Below are 12015 nucleotides of genomic sequence, written 5' to 3' on the forward strand. Positions count from 1 at the left end.
AACACAATTACAGTCGATTCCACTATAACACTGTTGATAATTCCGTTTTATATGAATTCCACGTTGTACGAGTCACTTAGATTTTACAAATACATGAGCCATTTACAGCCTGGCACACACATTCGTAAAATCTAAGTGACTCGTATAACATGGAATTCATATAAAACAGAATAATCAACAGTGTTATAGGGGGGTTGACTGTATTTTATGAAACAATATATTGTAACATTATTACAAATTGTAAATAAATGCATAAAATAACTTATAAAACATAATTAAAATAACTTAAAGTAAAAATAACTTGAACAAATTTAAAGAATAATTTTAAATATTTGATTTTACAAATGCGAAATAGGAAATTATCGAGTTTTGGGTTTATTTTTAATGTATTTTTTTCAAAATTATTCTTTTTTTTCAATTTGCTCGTTTGATTTTAACAGTTCGTATTGATCCGAAGAAAGTTTGAAAAGTTTTTTTGTAAGTAATTTAAATTAAAAATGAATGAGTGAAATGAAAAAGAAAGGTCGAGATGTGAACTCCGAACGAGGAGTTTTCCCACCCACTCCAGAATTGTAGATTTCCTGTACGAGAAAAAAAGGCAAAGGAACCATATTTATACATACAACCTTTGGCGAGATACAGTAATATCTTGGTTATTGTTGGTTTTTTCCGTGAAAAATTTGTCTCGATTTTCTTTGGTTGCCTGAGATTTTGTTGACGTGCTCACATGATTTTTCTGCTAATTTTGAGAAAACAAAGGGCGACCCATGCATTTTCTTGCTCAGTGTGGAGTTGTTTCTCATTGTGTGAGCATTACCTCGCACATCTAGCCAAACAATTCCATTGCTTTCCTTTCCTTTTAGCTCCATCATTGGACCAAAGAAAGTTTCCATAGCCAGCAGCCCTTTGAATGCCATGCTAAATGCATTCAAAGGGTTGTTAAATTTTATATTCATTTTATATTAATCTCTTATTGTTTTTAGTATTAAACACAATATTTATTCTCTATAAAATGTGTTTTTGGTATATATTTTGGAGTGTCTAGAACGAATTAATTGGATTTACATTGATTTGTATGAAAATAATTTCCTCGGATTTTGTTGGTTTCGGATTTTGCAGATTGTTTTTGGATGGATTATCGATGAAAACCGAGTTATCACTGTATTTGCCTCCAAAGGTCAGTTTTTACCATGTACCGGTACTACTGTCTATTCTCTGTGCTTTTAGAAAAAATAAGGAAAATATCCATACATTTTGACCAATCGTGCAGTTAATACTTAAATTGTAACCACTTAAATTTAAATCTGACAAAATGTGCTAAATTTTTGATAATTATTATTGTATTTGTTGGTAGGTGGCAAAGTTATACAAGCAAATGTAACAGCTCTGTTGCTTTGAGAACATGCACATTCATTATAATGGTGTTTTTAATTCGGTAGTTCTTGTTGTCGAAGCAGTAAAATAGTGTTCTTATATTAAAATTGCATTCTGTGTCCCAAAGGAGTGTAAATTGAAATTTTTATATTATGTGCCTACATTTACTAGGTTGAAAAATATGAATAAATTTCTTTTATTTTGCCTGGCTGACTGTACTTTTAATGTCCATATTTTGCCATCAACCATTATGGTAACCCTACTATTGCTTGTACCTTAGTGTCCACGTGGGGGCAAGTCCCCACATCCCCTAACACTATATAATATCAAGTACTCCACAAACAGTCAAGTAGGCTACTCAAAGCTGGCATAGTCTTTACATGGGCTAAATAGTTAAATGCGATAGTCATGGGCGTAGCCAGAGTTTTGTTATGGGGGGCCTAGTGGAGGCCAACCTGACACAAAATTGAATTATTTCAAATTATTGTTCATTATTGGGCACCAAGCAAGCCGTTCACCTTTTTTTTAGTATTCAAAACTTTTATTTTAGCTTTAGGTGTTTACAAATCGACTCAACACTTTTTCGGCTGTGATTTCCTGGGGGGGCACCAGGTTCTCTGGGAGGGGCTGTGCCCACCCAGGCTCCCCCCTCGCTATGCCCATGGCGATAGTCTTAGTGGAGTGACACGACTCTCGATTGTATGTGACCCAGAAATAAGCTGATTTTGGGACAGGTGTAACTCACAAAGGGTCAACATAGATGTATGGTTCCTTTGACTTTTTGCCCCTATGGGTATGGTCTACAGCTCTGTTAAGGTCCCAACCATCTCATTCAAAGGTGAAATTGTACCAAAAAATGCACTTTGTTTCCTAATGTTAAACTGTGATTTTGCAAAAAATACTACATATAATTTTGAGTCAAAAATATGATCAAACTTTGATATAATGCCCTCCTATTGGGAGTCCCCACAGAAGAAGCAAACGGGACACTTGCTCCTCCCTGGGATTGAGTAAAAAATTCCACAAATCATAATCATAAAAGTGATTGAGATAAACAACCTTACATCTTTAACCCGGGGATGCTTTGTCTGTGGTTTAGTATTGAATAGTGTATTCTATAATATACTTGTGAAAAATTATTTTTCTGCTCTGAAGTGCAGGGGTACCCTAAATTCTGCAGCATCTTAAATGCAAAGTAATACAAAGTAATTTAAATGTGTAAAAACTACATTTGAACTTTTAAAGTAATTAATTTAATTCAAATTATTTCTACTAAATATCAATAAATTAATTTAAAAGTGAGCATTAACCTGGCGCAACTTTACATATTCTAAATAGATTTGCGTTTTTAATTATATTAAGCCAATATTATTTGATAATTTGGATAATAAATATTGTCTTTTTATCTATAACACAAATAAATTAAAACATAGCACAAAGGTATCTTATAAATAGGAAGAAGTTAGAAAATAGATGATGATCTTGAAATAAAAATAACTAATGTTCCAGTTATTTTTATTCCAAGATTATCTCTGTTTACCCATTGGAAAGAGAACTGAATGATCATAATATTGTAAAACATATGTCGAGACGTCTCAAACAGTATATTGATGTCAAGTATTTAATCCCGTTTTCCACTGTATGATATCATTCAATTTTTATATTTTTTTAATTTCATAACTATATAAGGTCTAACACAAGCTGTAAGAATGTAAAGATAATTGTTTTTTAATTAATTAAAAATCTTTTATAGCCTATTTTAATTGTCTTCTTTTGGAATTGTGGAGAAATGAATTTTCTACTTTAATGTAATGTTCTGAAGAGTTATTTAATATCTTCCCAAAACATATATACTAAAGGGTCTTCCAAAATGAATGCATTTTAAATTATTATGTTCATTAATCATTATCTAATCATTATCTAAGAGTTACTCTATTAATTGGTGTAATATACACCAATTAATAGAGTAACTATCTGAGTTTCATCTCTCAGCTACACTCAAACATCTTGTCTACTACCTCTGGGATTGGACAGAAGTCTGGGTAGCGTAATTGACAATATCTCTAGGAAGTGGCATAAATGAAAATGGCAGCTTTGTGACAGAGAAGGCATTTTGTATTCTTCACTTCGCAAAGTCGGAATTACTCATTGTACAATGTGATTAATCTGCAGAAGCTGTAGAATTTTGGCTGTCGTGGAAGGAGTGACATCGGATATGCCATTGTGAGTGTAGGAAGAATTTCAATATTGGTTGGATGTGTACTGGTGTGACATGATATATACAGATTGAGAAATTGTAATGGGCAAATGCGTAAACTTGGACAGTTTTCCAATGTCTTAATGTACATTCCAATGTTCTTAGATAACATAATTACAATAATTTAAAGCAATAGAATTCTTTTTGGAAAACTGCTTATGTATATTGTATCAAATATGTTGTGATTTTAAAAGATGTAAATAAAATATTAAAGTTATTAATTGATTCTATAACAGTGGTGGATAATGATATGAAAACATATTAGCTAGACAGGAAAATATAGTGCATTTGGAACTCACCAATCTGAACAACTCCACATAATAATTAGTTCAGGTTTGTATGAGTGCACTGTATTAAGTTAATAAGCTTTAAAATTTTTTAGTATTCACATATTTTTCTTGAATGTACTTCAGAAAAGTAAAGCAAACGTATTAGATTACAATTATTTTGTTTTCGTGCAATATCTATTCAAAGCAAGAATAGGTATTTTGGAATCCCAGTGTATAAATGTGAAAGACATTTAATATGAGTAATATATCTGACAGATCGTATGTTGATTGACACAATGAATTCTTAATTAATGAAAAAACCACATGGTTATTCAAAGAATGGAATTAACAACTAGTCAGGAAAATGTTTGATTTAAATGCTATCTCTTTCAGACTTGCCAATAGCAAATTCTAAGATATAAAAAACATTTACCTTATGATTAAAACTTTTCCTGTTTTTTTATATAAAAATATCAATGCTGTTTCGTAAATTTATTTACATATCATTTCTTTTAGATGATAGAAGTCAAACAAAGAAATGTTTTCATGAGTATTGATGGTCACTTAAATAGTATATACTGTAGTGTTCGGCATTGATTTTTGTTATGGAAATTATTCAGAGTAATGAATTAATAGTTCAAAGCTGCGTAATCTAATAAATAGTTCTAGGTAAAGATATAAACGTTAACTGTATTTATATAAAGAAAAACAGCCAACTGTTTACAATAGCAGTTTTAAAGATTGTTGTATTCATTAAACAATAGTAATAAAATTTAACTTATTTGAAATATTGTAAAAACAAACAAATTTAAAAATATTGTTGATATTTCTATTATTTCAGGAAGGAGAAATAGAAATTTTATCATTTTTATTATTATAATTTAATTAATGCCAATGCATTAACTAAATTATAATAATGATAATATATATATACATGCATTAAAAGGAAGTGGTGGTCTGAAAAGTTTGGTAAACATTGTTTTAAAGAAATGAATTAGTTATCATTCAATAATAATAATAAAAAAACTGAATATTTGAATATTTTGTAGATAAAAATGAAAATCTGTAATGAAATTAAAGACAAATACAAAAATCTAATATTAATTATTGTGCATGGTCACAATGTCGGGCTGCAAATTTTAATCATATTTTAATTTAGAAAATTATGTGACTTCTAGTCCAGACAAGAAGTTCATATATAGTCAAGTGGGACCTCTGGCCCCTAAGTTTTTCGTATTTGGTCTCAATTTTGTCTGTCTAACTCTGTTTGAGAGATTAAGGAAGGATGGATGGTCAGACAAATGACAGTGGAAATGTATAGGTTTGATAGGAGTTACATTGATCTTTGTTTACTTTTTTACAGGTAAAAGCAAGGCACTGAGTAAGAAGGAACAAATGTATTTTGATGGAAGACCTGTAGTTAGTGTGAAGTTGCCGAAGAGTTTAACAGGTTGCATCCAAATATCCCACCAATTGTACACAGCAATATACTATGTGCAATTGCATGCCTGCAGGTCTTACCCATCAAAATAACTTGAATTTATTTCTCCTCACTCAGTGTCATGCTTAAAACCTGTAAAAGAATAAACAAATGTTAACGTAACTTCCCCTACTGTACATCCCACATAAATTAATTTAAAGTTTATATTTAAATCATAATTTAATTATTTTAATAAAATCAATACTATTACATAATTTTATCATCAGTCATTTGTATTAAATAATGTAGTGATATTAGAAATTTTTAATTTCCTTTTATTCGTTTAATAATTTCCTCTAACAGATATCATCGAAATAACTCTTCCTTTCTAATAAAATACCCTTGAAAATTAAATATATTTATTTAGTGAGGAAAAACTAATAAAAAAATGTAAATTATTTTTAAACAAATAAATATTGGGCTACAATTTTCAGATTGCGGACCTATAAATTTCCACTGTCGTCCATCCGTTAATTTCAAGAACAGAGTTAGTTAGATGAAAATAGAGTCCAGATAGGGAAAGCTTAGGGTCCAGAGGCTCGATTAACTATATAAAAACTTCCAATCTAGACTAGAAGTCACATGATTTAACATATGATTAAAAATTGCAGCCCAGCATCGTGATGATATCGCAATATACATTCGATTTTTAAAACTTTAGACTCTTATTTAACAATAGTCTGCATTGAAATTCGAAATAATACTAAACTACAATCTTAGCTCAATATAGTAATACCCTCAAAATCCTTTTAATTGATTTATTAACTTAAAATGTTTACAGAATTTATTATTTCAGTAGTATTTATAAGAACAATAATAAAATAACTATCGATATTTGATCGATAGTGAAATTTTTAAATGATAACAAAGATTCTGTAAAAGTATTCAAGGATAACAAAGATAGAAAATCTCTGTTATCTTTGAATACTTTTACAAAAACTTTGTAACACAAAGATATTTTTTAAAAATAATAATCTTAAAAAGTTAATGTTGTTCATTTATTTATTTATTATTTGACTATTTATTTTCAGAATTAATTATATTTCATAATAAAATTTTGATGTGATTATTAAAGCACTTATAGATATTTGTTTTGGGAATATTCTTTGATATAATACTACAGTTTTATAATTTACAGCTTTCCAAGACATATCCAGATTCTGAACACTCTGAAGGCATTGGTGATTGGAAAGTGAGTACTAATATAACTATTTCTCAATATATTTAAAAGTAAATAGAAAGTATGAAATCAAAATTAATTAATCTAGTCAATCCAAACCTTTCTGCGAGTCACTTTGTCAATTCACAACTTATTCACAGGCTGCAGTTACAAAGGAGGGGAAAAGTCTCGATCTACTAGATTTAGTAGAAAATATCCTAACTTGACAGCACTGCATGCATCACCTTAAAAATAACTTCTGTTTAATAAACAAAGCACAAAAATCTTTAAATCGGCAGTCATCAAGCATTTAATGTACAACTTTTTTGGCAGACTTATAAATTTATAATCTTTCATTCCTTAACTTTGCATAATTATGGGTCATTTGTATTAAGTGAGCTCATAGTTTAACGCAAATATTCGGTTCCAATGCAAATGCTGTTAATGAAGTAACGGGAAGTATCGTTTTTATTGTGAATTTGCGTTTTTTTGGCCAAGCCATTAGGAATCGCATCATAGTCCTACTCTAAATCTTTGTTGAATAGAACTAAATTTTGCTGAATATCATGGTGGTTTTGTTTATTAGTTTTATTTCTAGTTTTGGTTTATTTTTATGATTATTTTATGTGCATAGTATTATAGTGAAAGTATACTGAGACGCAAATAATAAAAAAAATTATTTATCGTAATATCTGGATTGAAGCACAATGTTAATGCTGCAAGGGACATGTGCACATTTCATGACAATTCTAGCTTTNTACAAGATGATCAAATAAATAATTTAATTACCTTATAAATTGTTTTGTAAAATAAAAAAATTGTAGTAGTATGAATGTTTAATTGATCAGAATCTATTTCAAAAATACATTTTATATGAAACTGTTTTCAGAAATTAATATTTAATTTATTAATATAAGTTATTGGAAATGGTAATTGAAATAATATATTATTGAGAAATTTATACAGGGTGTTCACTTTAACATTTATCAAGGCTCAAAAGAGATCTTTCCAGCATTATATGAATATGTATAGTGCTTGTGCAGTCATGAAAATATAATCTTTTTAAGTAAAAAATAATAAGTTTATTTTATTAATAATCTTTTTAAATTAGTGTTCATGAGTGTAGGGCATTGTTGCAGGGCTGTACTCAGTAGCAGACCATTTACTGTTGGCTGTTTTGTAAAGCTGTCAGCATTGTGTCGTCACATGATTTGTCAAGATTGCATCTTTTAACTTTTGTCACATTTTTACAATTGTAAAATTTATGTATTGCCAAACAACTATCATGCAGTTTAACATCTCTCTTTTCTGAATGAATCGATTCATTTTGCTTTAAACATTGCAGTGAAACTAATGTATTATCAGCATATATTCATGCAATGCTGTAAAGATCTCTTCTGCACCTGGATAAATTTATTAACATGTCCAATAAAACATATTTTATTACTTAACAATTAATATATTTGTGTATAGCAAATTCTTAGTAAGTAATTGATATATTATAATTCATTTATTCTCTAATTTACTTAAATATTTGTAATTAATTTTATAATATTTTTGTTACATGAACATACGGATCATTTATCTGCCACAGATTTCACTTTGTTTTAAATTAAGGCAAAATTCTTTTACTATGTAATTTAAATATGATCTTATTAATAAATTTTATATCACTATAATATTTCATAACAATTTAGACTGGAAATTTTCATTTGATTACATAATTTTATTTTTCGTGTTTCCAAATAAAAAAATTACAGCAGTATGTTCATGTAAATTAAATTTTTTCTTAGTATCTATGTTCCAATGAAGTTAATTCATCATCCTCTCAGTTGCACTGATATTAAGATCTTTTTTGTTTCTATAATTATTAATTCTGCTAAAACAAAAACACATTTAATAANATCTTTGAATACTTTTACAAAAACTTTGTAACACAAAGATATTTTTTAAAAATAATAATCTTAAAAAGTTAATGTTGTTCATTTATTTATTTATTATTTGACTATTTATTTTCAGAATTAATTATATTTCATAATAAAATTTTGATGTGATTATTAAAGCACTTATAGATATTTGTTTTGGGAATATTCTTTGATATAATACTACAGTTTTATAATTTACAGCTTTCCAAGACATATCCAGATTCTGAACACTCTGAAGGCATTGGTGATTGGAAAGTGAGTACTAATATAACTATTTCTCAATATATTTAAAAGTAAATAGAAAGTATGAAATCAAAATTAATTAATCTAGTCAATCCAAACCTTTCTGCGAGTCACTTTGTCAATTCACAACTTATTCACAGGCTGCAGTTACAAAGGAGGGGAAAAGTCTCGATCTACTAGATTTAGTAGAAAATATCCTAACTTGACAGCACTGCATGCATCACCTTAAAAATAACTTCTGTTTAATAAACAAAGCACAAAAATCTTTAAATCGGCAGTCATCAAGCATTTAATGTACAACTTTTTTGGCAGACTTATAAATTTATAATCTTTCATTCCTTAACTTTGCATAATTATGGGTCATTTGTATTAAGTGAGCTCATAGTTTAACGCAAATATTCGGTTCCAATGCAAATGCTGTTAATGAAGTAACGGGAAGTATCGTTTTTATTGTGAATTTGCGTTTTTTTGGCCAAGCCATTAGGAATCGCATCATAGTCCTACTCTAAATCTTTGTTGAATAGAACTAAATTTTGCTGAATATCATGGTGGTTTTGTTTATTAGTTTTATTTCTAGTTTTGGTTTATTTTTATGATTATTTTATGTGCATAGTATTATAGTGAAAGTATACTGAGACGCAAATAATAAAAAAAATTATTTATCGTAATATCTGGATTGAAGCACAATGTTAATGCTGCAAGGGACATGTGCACATTTCATGACAATTCTAGCTTTTAAATTTATGTTCTATTTTAGAATACACATTCATTTATATCTGTTTTCTTTTAACCTGAGGATGATTGCTTGAAACAGAAGAAAATGTTTGTTTTTGTTTTAATACATTAATTTTTTCACTGTTTATTGGTGTTTACATGTAGTAGTTATTATTTATCTAAGTTATACCAATAGTATTGTAGTGTATCTATTAATACACTAGACTAAAAGAGAAAGCAGTGAAATGAGTTATTTATCTGACCTATTTTCCTTTCTATAATTAGTTTTAATCATTATTTGAGATTTATTATTTTAAAACCACTTTTTCACCACATGTACTATATATATATATATATCCTCAATGGATACTGACAATACAGTAGAGCATCGATTATCCGAATCAATTGGGGACTGGAGTTGTTCGAAAAATTGATTTTTCGGATAACCCAATTATGTATGAAAAAATATATTAAGCTATCCCATGTTGAAATTTGTTCAAATCCTGGCACGTCCTTAAGTACTGTACCTTTTCACGGTCGCACCAGTGCTGCCAGCTAAAACACACACATCAACAAAAATAATATTGGAGTAGCCCAAGACATAGCCAAAGATTGCAGTGCCACAGCACTAGCGAAAATTTAAATTTGCCGACTGGAAAGTTTTCAGTTAATTGAAGTTTTGGTTGATCGATATTCGGATATTCGATGCTCTACTGTACCTCAACACACACGCAAAGAAAAAGATAACTGTACGCTCAGAGAAATCATATTAAAACAGTGGTTATTCCTGCATGAATTTAAATAAATGTCTACAGTTCATGTGCTATAGATGATTTATAAGAAACATATTTCAATGTCATTTTCAGTAGTTCAATAGAATCATTTGACGTACAAGTTACTATTTTTAGAAATTGCAATTAAAAACATTAGTGAATAGCATTATTACTGACTTTTTATCTAAGTTTCAAGGAAAATGCATTAAAATATTTTCCTTGAAACTTAGATAATATATTATCAAAGTACTACTGTATATCAAATTATTGAATTCGCTATCATAATTTATAAGTTTAGCAAAATAACATTTACTAATATTTAACTATATTATTTATATTTGTTTTTGTTGCTTTGCTTTGGATTTTTAATAACCTTTGCTTTTGTGTTGAAGTTAAATATTCAAATTAACATTCATTATATGTTAATAATTAAGTCAAAATATATAAAATATTGAATTTACTGGATTAAAAATTTATTATATATAGAGATTAATAAAGGTGAAGCAATTTACATAGCTTAACATTCAGCTCTAGCATATTTCGTACCTGCATACTTGGCTAGAGTTTTCGAGCTCCTTAAAAGTGTCTGATTGACAAATTATGTATTGTCACAGTACACAGAAATAGTAATAATATGTAATTATTTATAACTTAATTAATAATTTAAAATATGTAAAGATTAAAAGAAATAAATTTATCTTAATATAATGGTTCTGAAGTTAATTTACAATGTGAATATTTGCATAATGTATAACATTTTGTTTTATTTAAAGTTGTAATATTTCTAAATTATATGGAATTTTTAGCTTAAGATATCTTATGGGACAACACAAGGAATAAAATGATGAATTGTCATAAATTATGCAAATATTTAGCATAAAAATATTAATACATTTGATTACAATTATTTTAATATTATAGGTATGCATCATTTAACAATGGAGCATTCTGAAAAATACATTGTTGTTAAGCAGACAGTGTACTTAGATAAACTAATATGGTATAGTTTACTGCTTAAATAAGCTATATGCAACACAATTGTAACAAAATTTCTATATCTAAACATAGAAAAGATAAGGTAGCGATCAATTCTTCACCTCTTACAATCATATGGGACCTCTGTTTTTAAGTGGAACATTGTTATGCATTACACACCTGTACAGAAGACATGTAATACAAGTATCTTAAATAGTGACAAACTGTAGACTATAGAAATTAATATCATTAAATTCCTTGATATTTTATGTGTAAGAAAATATTCACAAGGTCGTCTTTTTGTTACTACTATAAAAATGTTTTGATTTTTTTCTGAATAGTTAGAAGAAAAAAAATGTTAAATTCATGCTAGTGAAATCATTAGTTTAATCTTAAATGACATGCATATAAATTTAATATTATATAATTCTTATCAGTATGATAAGTAAAAATTACTATCTTAGTTTATCTACAAAAATATTTATTGCATTATATATTTAATCTTGCATTGTGAAAACATTTTTAAATGTTGCTTACATCATTTAGTTTAAATAAATATTAAAATAGAACAGTTACGTTCAAATTTCTAATAGAAAATTACTTGTAATATAGTTAATTTTTAATTTTATACTTTACTACACTTAAAATTAAAAGGTTTTTTTAATCTGAATTTTGTTACATATTTTCATTTGTTTATTTATCTGGTATTTTTAATTTTAAAAAATTTGGGTTTAAGTTTTCAAACTTGTTTTATTTATTTAGCATATGACAAAAAATCATACAAAAATTCCTATTTATAAGGATGATGAGAATACAAATGCTTGAAATAGAATAAAATATAGTTGA

This window comes from Centruroides sculpturatus, unplaced genomic scaffold, assembly GCF_000671375.1.
Source record: "Centruroides sculpturatus isolate CEXI.00-Female unplaced genomic scaffold, Cexi_2.0 scaffold772, whole genome shotgun sequence".
Taxonomy (NCBI): Eukaryota; Metazoa; Arthropoda; class Arachnida; order Scorpiones; family Buthidae; genus Centruroides; species Centruroides sculpturatus.